This window comes from Pseudorca crassidens, chromosome 8 (assembly GCF_039906515.1).
Source record: "Pseudorca crassidens isolate mPseCra1 chromosome 8, mPseCra1.hap1, whole genome shotgun sequence".
NCBI classification, from domain to species: domain Eukaryota; kingdom Metazoa; phylum Chordata; class Mammalia; order Artiodactyla; family Delphinidae; genus Pseudorca; species Pseudorca crassidens.
In genome coordinates this window covers 98199670-98218316 of record NC_090303.1, presented here as the reverse complement: position 1 = coordinate 98218316, position 18647 = coordinate 98199670, and the positions used below count along the sequence as shown (strand labels likewise).

The 18647-nt window shown below is 37.1% G+C and overlaps 1 protein-coding gene and 1 pseudogene across 3 annotated transcripts in view; both read right to left on the bottom strand.

The window, feature by feature from the left end:
- CNTNAP2 (contactin associated protein 2) overlaps positions 1–18647 on the bottom strand; it is a 2029937-nt gene that overhangs the window by 1433662 nt on the left and 577628 nt on the right. The window lies entirely within an intron of this gene.
- LOC137228674 (serine/threonine-protein kinase Sgk1-like) lies at positions 2350–4599 on the bottom strand (annotated as a pseudogene).

Genomic DNA, 18647 nt, shown 5'->3' with positions numbered 1-18647 from the left:
GCTACATTAGAAAAAATTTAAGGTAGTATAACTAGAAAATCAGTCACGTTGCAAGAATCATGGTTATAAATCAAATAGGAAATTGTCTGGTCTGCATGGTCCAAGGGCGAATTCCTCAAGACTTGTAGTTCAGATTCTGCTGGACAATTAACAGCTGCACCATGTTTCTGACATATGGTTTAACAGATTAATCAGTTTCAAATTATCTACTGAACTGTTAACACTAGAAAAAAATAGTTTGTGAGGCTTTAAAAAAAAAAGTTTTTGTCTCCTCTAAGTCGATCTTCTATTTTCAGAGAAATAAATCCTATCATAAAAAATAATATCAACTTTTACCCTTTGTGTAATATAGAAAAGGTTGTGAAATTTAATTCATATTGCTTCATGAAAAAAAGGCAATGGTATTCAAAAATAGCATCAACTGGGCTTCCCTGGTGGCGCAGTTGTTGAGACTCCGCCTGACGATGCAGGGGACACGGGTTCGTGCCCCGGTCCGGGAAGATCCCACATGCCGCGGAGCGGCTGGGCCCGTGAGCCATGGCCGCTGAGCCTGCGCGTCCGGAGCCCGTGCTCCGCAACGGGAGAGGCCACAACAGTGAGAGGCCCGCGTACCGCAAAAAAAAAAAAAAAAAAAAAAAAAAATAGCATCAACTATTTGCCCTGGAGCCAGGCAGAGGTTTTAATCTCTAAAATAATGGTGAACAGTGCCCTTTCCTTTTTTTTTTTTTTTAACTTAACTTCTAGTCTTGTAAGGAGGCAGAGGTACCTAGCACTTTTAATAAAGCAATCATTTGAAGAGTGTCAAGGTCAACTGCAATATGCCTAAATGAACTTGAGGACTCTAGCTATCAAGGGCAATCTTCCTACAGATGAGGTTATTTTGTATTGCAATTTGTTGGTTCACTGGTAAACGTCTCAGTTTTTGACCCTCTAGTTTCATTTACTGGTTAATTCAAAGACAGCATTCACAAATAAGATGCAATGTACTTATTGACAACCAAGTCTATTTCCTAGTCTACTTAACCCACTTCCACTTTTAAATAATTAACTGAAGAGCTACAGATAAACATCCTCTGGTGTTCCTGACTCAAGTCACGTCAGATTTGATCATGCACTTGATTGGTACGAAGTGGACAGTGGACCATTAGACAGTCAATAAAGTGAAGCTGTTGAAGAATGTTTAATTAATTGACAAATATTTACAGTATGTTAAGATAAAGAAAAATGGTCCATGAAACAGTGCTTATGCTATACTCCCTATTTTATCAAGTTTATATTTATAGACCAGAAAATGGCTGAAAGAATACGTAAACCAAAATGTTAACCATAATGTCACATTTATGATGATAATTGCGACTTTTATTTTCCTGTTTCCTACTTTTTTTGAAATGTTCTTCAAATAACATGTATTGATTTTATAATAAGATATGAAAAACAACTAGTATTAAGGATAACTGCTCAGTGATTATGAATTTAAGATGATATGCATTCATTTATTCATTCAACAATTATTTATAAAGTGCCCACAGTAGGTATGCAGCCAGGAACAACACAGAGTTTTCTATTATAATAAATAACACATTTAAAAAATACACAGTGTATCAGATGGTGATAATTACTATGGGGGAAAATAGAGCAGGGAAGGAACTTGAGGGTGCCTACTGGGGGTTGGTGGGGGGTGAGTGAATGTCCTTTCAATGAGGCATCTGAGAAGCCCTCATTGATACGATCATTTTGGGGCACAGATTTCATGGAAAAGAGGGAACAAGCCATCAGGTTTCCTAATATCTGTGGAATGGTGGTTTCAGGGCGAGAAATAAAAGTAAGAAAGACCAGGAGCAGGATGGACACGAAGGCCAGTGTGCAAGGAGCTGAAGCGTGGGGTAAACAAAAAGGAAACGGACCAGACAGACGATGGGGAGTGAGGGACAGGCTGGGCTTGTAGGTCCTTGGAGGGGATTGGAAGGAGTTGGGCTTTAGCAACCTTCAAAGGTCTTAAGTCCTTAGAGCAGAAAATGTGATATTTTACCAAATTTAATATAAAGGAAGTGAAAGTTTAATGTAAATAGTTTAATGTATTATTTTTAACATCTTTAATGGAGTATAATTGCTTTACAATGGTGTGTTAGTTTCTGCTGTATAACAATGTGAATCAGATATACATATACATATATCCCCATATCTCCTCCCTCTGTGCCTCCCTCCCTCCCACCCTCCCTATCCCACCCCTCTAGGTGGTCACAAAGCACCCAGCTGATCTCCCTGTGCTGTGCGGCTGCTTCCCACTAGCTATCTATTTTACATTTGGTGGTGTATATAAATCCTAATGTATTTTTTTTTCTGCAAATATTTTTCAAGGTTTTATTGCAAACCAAAGTTGGTTTATCACATACACAAAAAGGTGTGTGGTGGGGGGGGAAGGATTGTACATTATTATAACCATGTTAATTACAGTACATTAAAATGGTGGTTTACATTACAAATAAGCCTGTAAGTTTAAATATACTAGTGTTACAACCCAATGTACAGACTTTCTTTATACAATACATATAATTATCAGGAATGCAAAAAAGAAACAAAAAAACAAAAACATAAATAATGCCCATTTTACAGGTGATATTTTAAACAATGAAAACACCAGGCTCTGACTGACAAGTGGGGCATTGGTCCATAAAAACCTTTTCTAAAAATGGAACTATTTGTAGCAGCAATGCTTCTTTAAGCATCTGGATACAAGTCACTGCAAGACCATTTTCGATCAATTTTAGTTATTAACTATATCTTACAAAAAAAAAAGCCTACACATAAATTTATCTTCCAAATATGGAAAAAACACACAATGTCCCACGTTGTAGTGTCCTGCAAGTGTCACATTGATGCTTATAACTGAGTCCTTCTGTGAGCAAGCATACCACACTCATACGGCCGATGACACAGGAAGTCCACAAGGAAAAACAGAAGGAAACACTGGGCAACAGGAAGAACTTTGGAGCTAACACGATCTCATCAGAAAAGGCACGTTTCATAAGATTCGTGATCACGGCCCGGACAGACCTTCAGAAGCTCCTTCTCCGAACAGCGTCCTCCTTCGAATGAGACCACTGCATCTGCCTGGGGCGGCCCTCTACTGCTCATTTCAGAGATAGCACCACATTGGAAGGAAGAATAAGGAAAACCTCCCGAGCTCACTGAGGAGGATGTGCTCTTCGAAAAGCTTCCAGCAAACAGTGTGCAATAAGATTGCCAAAATGTGCAAGCTTCCAGGGATGCGCAAATTCTCTTTTAAGATGTCCTGTCAGCTGGCAGCTCTGCCAAAAGGCTAACTAAAACATTTAAAAAACGCCTGTAAAATGCTTCACAGCCAACCCTAAGACCATTCAGAGGAAAGAGTCCACAGGAGGTGCGTAGGAAAAGCCCAGGAAGGCCTCGGCCGCTTCCTTGACGCTGGCTGGGAGGAGGATACTGTCGGGCGACCGACCGATGGAGTTGGGGACCGGCTCTTCGGTAAACTCGGGATCAAAGTGCCACAGGTCGCTGGGTCCACTCACATTTGGGTTAAAAGGGGGAGTAATCTTCTTATTAATGAGATCATCCCAGTTAAGTAGGGAGAAGAAGACGTGATTCCTAATGTCCATAAAGTCAACCTTGGCACCAAGCCTCTTTGTCCTGTCCTTCTGCAGGAGGCCCTCCAGGACGTGTCTTGCAGAATTTGTAATATTTGGCTTCAACTGGAGGGGTTTGTTCAGAATGTTGTCGTACATCTCAGCTGTGTTTCGGCTATAAAATGGAGGCAGGCCATACAGCATCTCATATAAGACGGCCCCCAGACACCACCAGTCCACGGTCCTATCATAAGGCTGCTTATGAAGCAGGTGCAAGGTACTCGGGTGTGCCGCAGAAGGTGGACGTCGTGCCATTGTGGTCAGCGTTCTCCTTGCAGAGTCCAAAGTCAGTAAGGACAACGTGTCCCTGTGAACCCAGCAAAATATTCTCTGGCTTTAAGTCTCTATAAACGATGTTCAGAGAGTGCAGGTAACCCAAGGCACTGGCTATTTCAGCAGCATAGCACCAAGCCTGTGGTTCCAGGAAGCATCGCTCCCTCTGGAGACTGTAGAACAACTCTCCACCGTTCATGTAGTCTAGGACAAAGTACAGCTTGTCTGGAAAGAGAAATGGAGGTCCACCAGGAAAGGGTGTTTCACGTTCTTCAGGAGAACATTCCGCTCTGACATAATACGCTTTTCCTCCTTCTTTTTCGGGACCGCTTTCCTGGTGGAGGAGAAAGGCTGGCATTCATGAGCTCAGGCTCCTGAGGTTGGGAGATTTTCAAAATGGACTGAACTTCAGGGTGTTTTCATGCATAGGAGTTACTGGCAATCTTCTGAATAAAGTTGTTCAGGCCCATCCTTCTCTGTTTCATGAAAGCGATGAGAATTGCTACCATGCCCCTCATCCTGGAGTAAGTCAGGGTGTCCCCAGCAGCCTTGGTTTTCACCGTCATCACCACAGAGATGGAGCACGCGGAGGCGTCAGAAACGGGAGACCGGCTCAGCCAACGCTCTGTGTTTTTTATAAGACCGATTTTTACAGCAGTTTTATGTTTACAACGAAACTGTGAGGGCGGTACAGAGATTTCCCATACACCCGCATTCCAACGCAATTATCAACATCACTCACAAGAATGTTACATTTGTTACCAATGATGAACCTACATCGACACATTGTAATCTCCCCAAATCCATAGCTTATTTTAGGATTCACTCTTCATGTCATACATTTAATGGGGGCTTGAACAAATGATGATGACATCCATGCATCATTGTAGTGTCACAGAAGAATTTCACTGCGCTAAAAATACCCTTTGCTACATGTATTCATCTCCCCCAAACTCCGATTTTATTTTACTGTCTCTATCGTTTTGCCTTTTCCAGAATGTCATATAGTTGGAATCACAGGGCATGTGGCTTCTTTCACTTGGTGGTATGTGTTTAACTCTCCTCCATGTCTTTTCATGGCTTACTAGCTCATTTCTTTTTAGTGCTAAAGAATATTTCATTGTCTGGATATATCACAGTTTCTTTATCCATTTACCTACTGAAGGATATCTTGATTGTTTACAAGTTTTAGCAATAGGAAAAAGCTGTAATAAACATCCCCGTACAGGTTTTTGTCAGGGGTAAGGACAGTTTGATGTCTTAATATTTAACGAAAACATGGGAGGATAAGAAAAAATTCATTAGCTAGAAAATGAAAGACAAGAACATTCCAGGCAATGGAATCAGTATCACAAAAAGGCATAAGTATAGGAATGCCTACTGTCTTTAAGGAGGAATGAGACACAAGCTAACAGAATCTTAAACAAAACAAAATAAAACAAAACAAACAAATAAAAAACCTCAACAACTTATTGCAGCTGCCTGACATGCGCTTTTCCCAATTTTCTCTTGGATAACTTACCACATCTTAAATGACAGGAGAAGAGACCTTCTCCAACTCCACCATACGTTAAGCTACATTTAGTCTATCTCCTTTCTTTCTCAGAGGACCTACTCCCTTTCCTTTGTAGCAACTATGATGGATAGGACTCATGTACTCATCTGCACATTTCCTTTTTTAACGATGACTCCACCGTGAGCCGTTCATCCTCGCGGATGAAGTTCTCGATAGTTTGCTTCACTTCTCTGTTCCCAGCACATGGCACAGTGACTGGTGTCCAGAATGAATGAACAGCAGATGGTACAGAGGGTAGTAGTCATTGAATTCATAGAGGGTTTGATCAGGATAAGGATGCTAAGGCCAAATTGTGTAGAAAAATCTCATTTGTTCATTCCTGTTTTGCTTGTTCTCAATCATTCTCTCAACGAATGTTTATTAGGTGCCTATTATGTTTAAATCTAGGTATCTTTTCTTTTCTTTTTTTTTTAATTGCGGTACGCGGGCCTCTCACTGCCGTGGCCTCTCCCGCTGCGGAGCACAGGCTCCGGACGCGCAGGCTCAGCGGCCATGGCTCACGGGCCCAGCCGCTCCGTGGCATGTGGGATCTTCCCGGACCGGGGCACGAACCCGTGTCCCCTGCATCGGCAGGCGGACTCTCAACCACTGTGCCACCAGGGAAGCCCTAAATCTAGGTATCTTTTATCCAAGACTTCACAGGCTAGTGAATTCCACGCTATAAATGTGGGTTATATTCTGTGGGCCTTGAGAAACCACTTAAATGTTTTGCTTAATAGGGTAGTGATATGATCCAATCATATCTATATTTTCAAAGAAAGAACACTTTGGCAGCGGGGTGAAGGAGACTTGGAGGTATGTTCTGGAAACAATCAGAATATTACACTGTAAATTAGAAGTTGCACGAAGGTGAACAGAAGCCAGTGGCAGTGGGCTTATACGAGGCGGAAGATGCAAAAGATATTTTGGAAGGTGACTGAAGTTGGTTTTACAGGATGTGTGAAGTAATAGAGAAAAGAGAGGCAAACATTACTGAGATTTCTTATGTGCGTGACAGTAGTGTGAGTCTTTCACCAAGTAAAGACTATAAAATATGCTATTGGATTCATTTGCCTGAATTGTTTATTAAAACAAGAAGTTGAGTCATTTAAGAGCATATGCTGAGATTATATCTTTACTTTAGTTAAAAGTTAGGCTGTTAACTAAAATGATCGGTCATAGGTTCTGTAATTCATTTGTTGAAACAATAAAGTTTACTTAACTAGGAAACAGAAAGCCAAGAATACAGCACCTATAAAACCTCCCTAAGACCCTTCAGATTCTCACTGGCCTTCTTTAAGACAAAACTATCCAGTGCTTCGCTTTACATCTACATATTAAATTGCAAAACTTTGTCTCCTTCACCAAAATACTTTGCTGTTGAAGAAGATTTCTCCAGCAAGTACAGTTCCCTTATTTGGTGTTCTGCTAACTTGGTACCTTTCTTCATAACGGTAAACAGTTGTGCACTAATGCCTGTCCATTCCAACCTCTGATGGACTTTTCTCTCACCTTTTTTTCTTCTTATGACATTTGTTTTTATCTTGTCCTTTCTAATGTCTTTGGCTTTAAGCACATGCAAATTTCCCTAGTTGAGGAAGAAATCCTTTTAATGTCACTGCTGACTCTTCCTCTCAGAATCCAGGCCCCTTGTATAAGAGTTCTGTATGCCACCACTAAGTAAATGTCCTGGGAACTTGGGACAAATCTAAAAGGAAAAACATGCTGTATTGATATCCAGGAATGTATTCTATTCCAAAGAAAGTCACTTGCCTCGATATATATTTTTTGACAATGTTTAAATTCTAAACAAAACTGTTTTTTCAGAAGGCTTCTATAAAAGGCAAAACCCATACCAAATGAAAAGAAAACAGAAACAAAATAATTATTTTCAAATACACACATGTAGATGGAACAGAAGTCAGAAAAGGAGACTGACTGGATCATTTTTGCCACCATTCCCAGCCATGAATGGCAATGGATGGTGCTATTTCACTAGGAGTGCCACCAGTAGGAGGTTTTTGAGACAAGCAGACAGGGTCTGAAGCATGACTCTGGTCTTACATAGGCAAGGACAGGATGAAGTCAAGCCCAGAAAATTCAGATCAAGAAGGAAAAATCAAAAAGATTCCCAGCTGTAGGCAAATAAGGACCAGAATCCAGCTACGCTCCTGAGACCCAGTCCTGGGAGAAGCTCTTCCATCTCTGTGGTTCTTTACACAAACTGCTGGGCATGAGAAAAGAAGCCCTACAACCTCAGGAATTTTTAATAGTTAAAAGGAAATCTTACACTTTCCACAGGGAGGAAGAAAGAGAAACCACAGGCAAGCAAAGGCCCAGAAATGAGACTAATTAGAGGTTCCAAAATTAAGTTTGATTAATATGCCAAGTGCATTTGGGGAAATGGTAAAGAACAGGGATTGAAAGGAAGTAGCGTACTGAACCTTGAAAACTAAGCAGATAATTTTCAATCTGCTGCAGAAGGGAATTGGGAACAATCGAAGGTTTCTAAATAGAGAAATTACGGAGTAAAAGTAAAGGGAAAATTACCAAAAAATAAACACTGCTTGGTTTTTAAGCTTTTTTTAGAGAGGGAGGTTCCCAGAGAATGAATTCCAGATGAAAAAAAAAATGCATCTTGAGAAAACAATGCAATCAGAAATAAACAGGAAATGGAGACAACCCAATTCACAGAATTCTGTAAAGTTCACGCAGCTACTGAGAGATGACGAAAGTTGCTGATTTTACATTTTGAAATAAGACGCAGAGCCATAGTAGTGAAAAAATCAATGAGACTTATATATTCATGACCGTCACAAGGGAGAGATGCCCGCAGTCTCATGGAAACCATCACACTGTTTTCCCAACACACCTACATTTTTACACAAGTCGGCCTCCAAACCTGAATTTAGAAACACTGAGTTCTAATTTCTATTCAACCTCCAACTATCTTGAGCAAATCCCATATTCACAGTGAATCTCAGTTTCTCCATCTACAAAGAAGGAGTATGGGACATAAAATCCTCAGGGTCCCGTTCATGGTTGACATTCCCGGATTCTCTAACGTCATAAAATGCTCATGAGGATACAAAATTTTAAAAAGCTACCCTGTTCCTTACTATCCAAAAGGTGCTTGCTGAATCATTTCTTGTTTACACAAAGGAAGTCAAAGTATTTCAAGAAAATTACAATATAGATCTCTTAATGCTGGCATGAATTGATAGCAAAGCACTGAAAGAAAATTCTTTTGCACCGTATTTCTCTCTCTGCGCTGGAAGCACGTATTGTGATCTAAATGAGCCATTGTAAGTAATGGATAATGACACTGCATTCCTTTGTCAATAAAGCCTGAGATATGCCTCCAACTCTGCTCATTTGAACATCCCCAGATTTTCAAGAATTGACATTCATTTCCTCCTGCTCTCCTAGCACAAGTGGCTGGTCTTGTTTTATCATCACAGTTGAAAGGAATTTTGCTTTATGATGACTTTATTCAATCACACTCTAAAATGGAAAGTAGATGAACGGCGGGGTGGATTAGAAATAACCAGAAGTCAGAACCTGGATCTATATTTAGGGAGCAGTCCTGTAAAATTAATATTTTTGATAGTACTAAACATGTGTTTTATAAAGATTATTTAAAATCGTCATAGAAACAAATATATATATTACACAAAAGTTTAGTGCTATTTTAAAATACTTCTATATTCATTATTATAATATTCCTTATATTGTAGCTCTATAATTTCAAATAGGCTAAGGATAGGGAAAGATGGAGACTAAAAGCACAGGCTGGGGATTTAGAGTAAGGATGCCTAGAACTGCATCCTGGTTTACCTCTCAATATTATGTGCTCCTGGCTGCATCTCTTAATGTCTTAGAGCCTCACTTCTAGCTTAGGTAAGATAGTAGTTAAATCAAAATTAATAAAGTTAAGCATCAGTAGGCAGCCTACATTTACAGATGAAGTTTGGGAAGGGGGGAGTGATGCAGATAATAAACATCTCCTGCTGGATGGGATTTTAGAGCTCAGAAAAGGATAGAACATGAACAGATACCTACCATACAGTATTCAGTGCTGTAATAGAGATATAAATGTCCCAAGAAAGTGACACGGGTGTATAGGGGTAGAATAACTAATTTTGTCTAGAAGATAACATCACCAAGCATATCACTATATTAGTGGAGAGTTCCACAAAATTATATAAAAGAAAATGCTTTTTAAACTTTAAACTCACATAGGAATATTAGTTTCTTTCACTTATATAATTGAATAAACAACACTGGAGTTGACTATTTGATATTTTTCATATTTCTCATGATGAATTTATCTTAATTAAAATATGACACATTATTAGGTATATAAAGATATACAATTAGTTTGTGTAGGTAGTTGAAAATATTTCATTATCTCTTGCCTGCCTTTGTGTAAACAATGGAGTAGACCACAATATTCCTTTCACCTATTTTTTTCATAGAAAATCCACTTAGACTCTAGAATTTCAAATTGATGTTTAATTTGGAAAAAACAATGCATGTCAACTAGAGACATCTAGAGAATTCCTTCAGCTAGCTGCCCACTTTCTAGTCATACTCATAATCATTTTTAAATCTTTACTAAGTATATTCTCTTTAAAGAAATCCACCATCATATGGCAAATAAACCTGTGTTATGAAACCAAGGCAGCCTGTCTGAATTGGAGACCCCACAGGACAAGAATTCCTTCTGTAATAACTGCAGGAATATCTATAACAGAGTCTCCTATAAATAGCACTGTATTATTTGAATGCTTCAATAAATCAGTTTCCAGATGCACTCTGCACAGTTACATTTCCATGATACGTTTTCTGACTATGTCACAAGTTAACCTAAAAAGATTCGAATTTTGTGTTTGCTGTTAGTTCATCACTTGACATTCCATATTTCTTATTGTTCAGAACAAAAGAATATGCACGTTTATACATTTTTCTAAGTTCCACTCATTGGTGTGTGTTATTTGAAACATCATATGAAAATGCACTTGCAAGTTACCCTGGAGGTGACACAGCAATTTACAAAGAAAAGTATGAACATCGTGCATTCATGGCAGAGCAATGTTCCCTTTTTGATTTGAGTTTTCTAATATCTACAAATGCCACTGTACACCAGTAACAATTCATTTTTTTGGTACCACCATTGGTCATGTGGAAAATATTTTTCCTGGATTTAAAAGAGCACATATATTCAAGCATGCATTTACAGTCTGTCCTTGTTCAGGATATAATTTCATGTAGATTGCAGACATTCTCTACTGTGTCTGATTCATCTCTGAATTTTCATGCCTAGCAAAGTCCCCAACACAACACCAATGCTAGACACATGTTTGTTGGATGACTAAACATGTCTGTTTATTCCTATCTCTTAGGATGGGAAGTTTGTGGGGTTTACAGGCACAAACTCCAGTTACGTCTCCAACTAGCACAAACCCTAGAACTGCTGAGTCCAATCCCATTGCAGGAGAATGCCCCCCCAAAATACTCCAGGAGATTGTATTCTGGGTGTTTTTTCCTTCTATAAATTGGGTTATATAATCCAGATATAATGGAGGAAAGACTATCTTTGTGAAATTTGAAGTAGTTTTCTCCTGGAGTAGAAGCAAATTTAATGTGAGCTGCAGCATCTTTTGCTGTTGTTTTTGAGAATAATCCTTTACTTTGAGATGATCAGAATAAATTTTGAGGGAGAAAAAGGAAAATAATTTTGAGAATATGATGTGTGGTTTCCCGAAAATTGCACTTCTTAGAAACAGATCACCTAAAAAGTATTTTCCATCCAAAACTACAGAAGCAGAATAAATAGCATCTCTTTCCTAACCCCTGCCTACATCTGTTACACATTTTACCCAAGAATTCTAAAAAAGACCTGCAGAAATACTGCTTGGCTCTATGACACAGCAATAGAACTAGTACATGGAGATAATTTGGTCAAGGTCAGCATAACTATTGTGGTCAGGGAGATTCAGTAAAAAAGAAAAAAAAAACAACAACGAACAACCTGCATCATTTAATTTTCCTTCTCAGATAAAAGCCATGATAGGGTGTGTGCAAGACAAATGGTAGTCAGCTGACGTGCATTTTTATTCCTATTTCCAAGGACAGCAAAAATTGCAATGAAGGATAAATCAAAAGGTATTATTTAATGGACATCCTATTTTCTCCTGGAAGGGGAAACATGTTTTAACCTTACTTTGCTCCTTTTATTGTTTATTGCAGGCTTAACTCTCCATGTTAACACATCTGTTTGTCCCAGGGTTTTATCCATTTTCCTTAAGAATTTGATTCCTACTAAAATAAAATGTTTCTAGGAGAAATACCATTGGAAGGTGCTATCAGGTTCTGAGAAAGAAGGCTTTGAATACAAGCTTTCATGGGTGGTTGGGATGAAAGAAACAAAAGAAAAACATGAAACTATGAGATATGAAACTGCAGGGACAATAAAATTTAGGTCTTGGCTGGAAGCAGGGGAGCCTGTTACTACACCACCAGTTTGTCTTGGACTAGATCCACCTGTAAATAATTTATCTATGTGTCCACAGAAAAATCAGGAATAAATGTAGTCACAGCTGACATTTTCTCACATAACAACCTAAAAATAAATTATTAAGCTTATATATTTTAAAAAGATTTTGTAGACTGAATTTTCATAAAGATTCCAAACATCTGGATCTCCATGGAATTTCACCCTATATCTTACTCACCCTTTCCACCACCGCTTAGTATCATAGATAAGTCTAAAAGCAACACCAGATGGTAGAGTGATGGCTGAGAAAGAAGAGCTGGCAAATAAATGTGTGTAAGATGGAAACTTTCAATGATAAACATGGGTGAAACTGGTTTGAGTATTAAGACAATATTTGCCAAGATCATATAAAAAGAAATCAATTTCTGCTTGTATATTCTCTAAGGAATCTATGTTGCTTTAGTAATGTACAAGAGATGAAATTCAACATGATTTCTATGTACTTTGACTTTTCTTTTTTGGTCTCAATTTTATATAATTGAGTCTAGAATGTTGAAAGCCATTCCTACAGTATTTTAAATTACATGGAGTTAAAAAAAATATACCATAACATGAAAGAGCAATAACATGTTTTAAAATGGATGGTACCACAGATGATACATAAGGAGACTTCCTCTGGTCTATTTTTTTATTCCTGAATTCTGATTTGACTTAAAAAGAATGTACCAATATGTGCACTGGAAAATTGTAGAAAGATACTAGACATAATTAGAAACTTTCATAATTTCTTTTTTGAGAATATATTTTATTTTAATCACATAAGCACACACACGTGTGTATCTGTAGATATAGATATGTACATATAAAGCATACATATGTGTATATATGTATCTATAAATAGCACGTACTTGTAAATGTATATATTCTAGATAGGTAGATATTGAGTAGAGAGGGAAAGAAATCTCTCACAATACCTGATATATCATATGCCCTCACTACATATTATCTTTAGCAGGAGAACATCTTAAAAATTAAAGGAGATTCAACAGCTTTGAAACAAACTACAGGTGATTTGTGGTCAAATGGCTGAACTGTAGGCTTGCTGGCCATAAAGTACAAAGACCACAAGCAGAGGTCGATCTATTAATATTTAAGAAACAGCTGAGTCACAAACTGTTTATATCTTAGAAATTGTCTAGTTCACCTCCCGCCTATTTCTATTCAGAAATTTGCCAATCTTCTTAATAGATAGCCATTTAACCTCCGTTTAATCAAAAAGTTTACTCTTTTACATGAGCCATTGTCAAAGAGTTCCATTAAAAATGTTTCCATTGTATTCTAAATGTTTTAATTATATCGAGTTAAAATCCTTAGCAAATTTTGCAGTCTAAACTGGTGACAGGTGTCACAGGATATAAAAAATCATACCTTGGTATAATCATAATAATTGAACTTTCACCTTTTATATCATCATCCTTTTATTGCCTTTTTGTTTAGTAAGAGGAACTACGGTTTGAGGTGAACAAAATTGGGTTTGAAATCCCAGCAATTATACCTAAAAGCTGTATAGACTTGAACAAGCAACTTTTCTCTCTGGGTTTCAATAATCTCACATCTGAAATCAGAATGGTAATTTATATGGTTAAGAAAAATAGAAAAAGAAAAAGGAAGAAAACAGAAGGAAAGAAATAAAACAGAATAAAATTCTGCTTTATTTACAGAACAGAAGCAGAGTCACAGATGTAGAAAACAAACTTATGGTTACTAGCGGGTAAGGGCGGGGAGGGATAAATCAGGAGATTGGGATTGACATATACACACTACTATATATAAAATAGATAACTAATAAGAACCTGCTGTATAGCACAGGCAACTCTACTCATTACTCTGTAATGGCCTATATGGAAAAATAATCTTAAAAAAAGAGTGGATATATGTATATGTATAACTGACTAACACAACATTGTAAATCAACTATACTCCAATAAAATAAAATTTTATTAAAAAAGAATAAAAGAAAAAAAAGAAATAAAACATCTATTTTTTTGTATGTTGTGTTATTTCAGCTCGATCGCAGGCAGTTTCACCCACTGTGTCATTTAATGCTCATTTATATTGGATAGATATTATCAAATATATATTTAAATTTGAAAAACTACACAGTTCCATCAAATTTAAATCAAAATCCCTATATTTATAAAGCTAGAAAACAGTTCATATTTATTTTAAACCATTATGTAAGAACTTTCCAGGGCAACTTTCTAAGAATCTACATTCATGGGAATCACTTTGTAGTGCTGACCTCATATAGCTCACTTAAAAAAAAAAAAAAAAAAGGAAGAAAAATTCCCCCAACTTATATTAACACAAATTTCAATGATTATTTTGCTCTTTGCTTTTCATTTCTGTTTTAAAATATAAACCAAGTCTTCAAAGAATGTTAATATTATTTTTGCAATGCACTCGGAAAACTTTCATGGTGGTAAAGAGTGATATGCAGTTTGCATTATTAAAAAAAGACAAAAATACTTCCAATGAGCGTAGGATATCCCCCCCAAAGAATAAAAACAATTATTCACGGAAAAGACAATGACAATCAACTTATTTCAAGTCCTATCTCAAAAGGATAAATACACATAGAGATCGAATATAAGGAAACTACTACTGGTCCAAGTAGGAAGACTAAATTCTAGCCAATGTCCCTTCTGAGGCTCACTTTTTTCCTCTGAAAAGTGATGATCAAACTCTCTTCCTTGTGTTTCTTGCAAGTATGTCAGACTTCAAATCAGATAATATGGGTGAAAGTTCAGTGAAAGCTATAAAAATCTATTCAGGTACAGAGGACTATTATTCGACAGCCATGCAGATAAAACAGCCACATATATATGCCATTTCAAAAGTTTTAACACCTTTAAAATGTAAGTAATGAGCACATTAGGTGCCATGCCAGGGGCCAAGGCTACACAGATGGATCAACCATGCTCCCTAAGCATTCAGAACCTCTATATCAGGAGCTTCAGACATATTCATACTGTTTGATTCAATAAATCCATTTCTGGGGATTATTTTCTACAGAAATAAAATCCTAAATATGGGGAAAGAGATCGTATCAAAAGGCTTTTGTTGCATGGTTATTTATAATAGCAAAAATATTTGAAATGGTACAATTATCAACTACAAGCATATAGCTAAATTACATAATTTCATTTTCTTAACGAAATATTAGAGCCATTAAAATTATAAAGAATATGACTGGAAAGTCCGTTGATCTAACGGTCAGTTGAAATAACCAGGATAGAAGATTGTGAGTTAACTATAATTACCAGTGGGTAAAATTTTATAAAATAAATACTGTCATAGGGGAAAAGTAATGAAAAGACATATACGAAGTTATTAATTATTGTTAACTTTGGTTGGTAATATTACATGCAAAAATTCAAAAGGGGAGCCTCATTTCTATATTTTGCAATTTTCTGATGGATCTACTATACTTATAATGGCTTTTATTATATATCTTTATATAATATACTTATTAATGGCTTTTTATTACAGAGATAATCATGTGATACAAAGGAGTGAGCTCAGTAATAGATTATATTACTGCTGAATACATGTAAAACTCAGATATTTCTAATTTGCTTCTGATCATGTTTGCCATAAAAATCATTAGAAAAAATAATATACATCAAAAGTTTCCCAACAGGGCTTCCCTGGTGGCGCAGTGGTTGAGAGTCCGCCTGCCGACACGGGTTCGTGCCCCGGTCCGGGAGGATCCCACATGCAGCGGAGCGGCTGGGCCCATGAGCCATGGCCACTGAGCCTGCGCGTCCGGAGCCTGTGCTCTGCTAAGGGAGAGGCCACAGCAGTGAGAGGCCCGCGTACCGCAAAAAAAAAAAAAAAAAAAAAAAATCCCAACAACTTCATTTAAAATATATAGATCATGCTTTAATTAATAGCTCTCTGGGCTAGCAAATTAAAAAAAAAACACACAAAAAACCACACTTTTCTTATTTCTACTCATTATGTCCCCAACATTAATTTCAACTATCCTAATTTCTCTTGAAAAGTTAACTTTTATGACCAGTGCATTTTGTCAAGATCAAAATCTAAATGCATGAAGAATTAACCTTGTACAATAATGAATTAACAAGATCTGAAAAAGATAAAATGAATCACTAAATGATTATCATTACTAAAATGTTCCACTCTGTTCTCTTATGGGGAATGATGGAACACTCTTTTATTGAACCCCATTATCCTAATGAGAAGATATTCTACACTTGATCATAGCCAAAAGGCTGGAGAAGATATTGTAATGACTTACTGCCAGTGCTTAATGAAGAGATTTCTTAATTATTGAAACCACATCTGTTTGATTAACGAGTCCCTTCCAATATCCATGCATCCTCTGCTCTTTAGTGTGTGGCAGAATGTACAGACTGCACATAAACTCTGGTTTTTCTTTCATGAAGGGAAACCTTATCTACCAATGGCAAATGCTGCTCTGAATGAACTTAAAAAAAGGTTAAGTTTCCATTTTGTGCAGGCTTTGTTTAAATCTTGGTTCAATCACTTACTGATTTGTGACATTGGGCAGATCACTTAATACTCCATTGCCTTAGTTTCCTTTTCTGGAAAATATAATACCAACCTTATAGTGCTATTGTGAGGATAAAAGGAGATAATAAATTAAAAGCCCTTAGAATAATGCCTGCACAGAACTAATTCTGTGTACCTAGCACTGGACATGATTCTAAATAAAGTGAAAATTCTGGAATCCATCAGAACCTTGATATTATTATTGGGTACATAAATCAGTAATGCATTAGTTGTTTCTTTTTTAAGAACACGATAGGATGATTCTGTTGACGTTCCTAACGTTTCTATGCTCTTCAAATGACAATCTCACAGACTTACAGACATAGAAAACAAATTCATGGTTACCAAAGGGAGTGAACATAACATTGCTACCAAAACAAATTTATGGTTACAAATTAGGAGTATGGGATTAACAGATACAAACTACTATACATCAAATAGATAAGCAACAAGAATTTATAGCACAGGGAATTACATTCAATATCTTGTGATAACCTACAATGGAATATAATCTGAAAAAAATAACTGCAGCACTTTGCTGTACACTTGAAACTAACACAATATTGTAAATCAACTATACTTCAATAAAAAAATAAACTAGCAAACATGATTATTCTCAGTTACTCCGACTTACAATGCCCTAGAGCAAGCAACCTTGAAATTCCAAATTTGTTCTAACAGAAGATTGGAATAGGAAGTTGCATATTTACAACTTTATTATAAAAAAAGAAAAAAAAAACAAAAATCACATCAATCTCGTTGGCTTCACAAAACGCAAGTATATTCTCTACAGAGGACTTATTCTTCCCATTGTCTTCAGCCCTCAATTACAAAGGTAGGGAAAGTGGGACTAACTAGGGCATAACTTGAGCTACATGTGTAAAATCATATTAGTAGAAAGGCCACTGGGTATCAAAGCCTCCTTTATTGTATTCACTCATGTAACTGGGCTCCCTTGAAAACATGTTTACCACCAAGATAGAAACCTGAAACAGCCATGTGTCCTACTGAATTTGTGTAAGATGAAAGGTAGTTCCAACATGGGAGGTCTTGGTAATCTTCCCTAAAAACTTAGGAAAAGCTGTTGGCATCTTAAGAGTTTTGTCCTAACAATTCCATTTCCAGGCAATGCAGGCACACCAAGAAAAGCAATTTGCTCCTTGAAATTCTACCATCATAAAATCTCCAGAACAGTGCCAAGTACATAGAAACTACTTGGTAAACGCTTGCTAATTAAATGAGAAAAGTAGGTGAGCCAGAATCAGTTTCCGGTCTCTCTACTAATTTTAAATAATGAAAGAAGAATCAGCTTGAAAATGGAAGTCTTTGAAATCATCTCTTTAAATAAGGTTTACTTTTGCTAATATTTAGTATATATCTAGTTTAATTCTTTGATATTTAACTAGGTTGTCAAGATTCTTGTTAAAATGTTATTTAAAATTAAATATTTTGTTTGTTTGTTTGTTTTGTTTTTTGTGGTACGCGGGCCTCTCACTGTTGTGGCCTCTCCCACTGCGGAGCACAGGCTCCGGACGCGCAGGCTCAGCGGCCATGGCTCACGGGCCCAGCCACTCCACGGCACGTGGGATCTTCCCGGACCGGGGCACGAACCCGTGTCCCCTGCATCGGCAGGCGGACTCTCAACCACTGCGTCACCAGGGAAGCCCTAAATATATTTTTTATTGCAAAAACTACTAACTTAAAAAAGAAAACTCTTCCTGAACCCTTTCAAATTTAAGCAAAAACATTTGCAATTATTCCCACAAGTTAATGCCGAAGTGATATTTCCCAGAATGCTTCTGTTTCTGTCATGACTTACAGTTTGGCTATCTTTGGGCTGCTGTTCCCTATGGCTTGGCGCTTAAAAATATTAGTTCTCCTTTATAAACATCATTCATTAGTGCTACTGACTGAAGGCCACATATAGTCATATTACCATTTTATTCATGTAAATTTATCCAGAGGCTAGTGCCATGCATGCTTATGATTTTCAGACATATACTGAAAAGACACGTTAAAATAAAATGTCACTGCATTAGGCAGGAATTGCAAAGAAAAT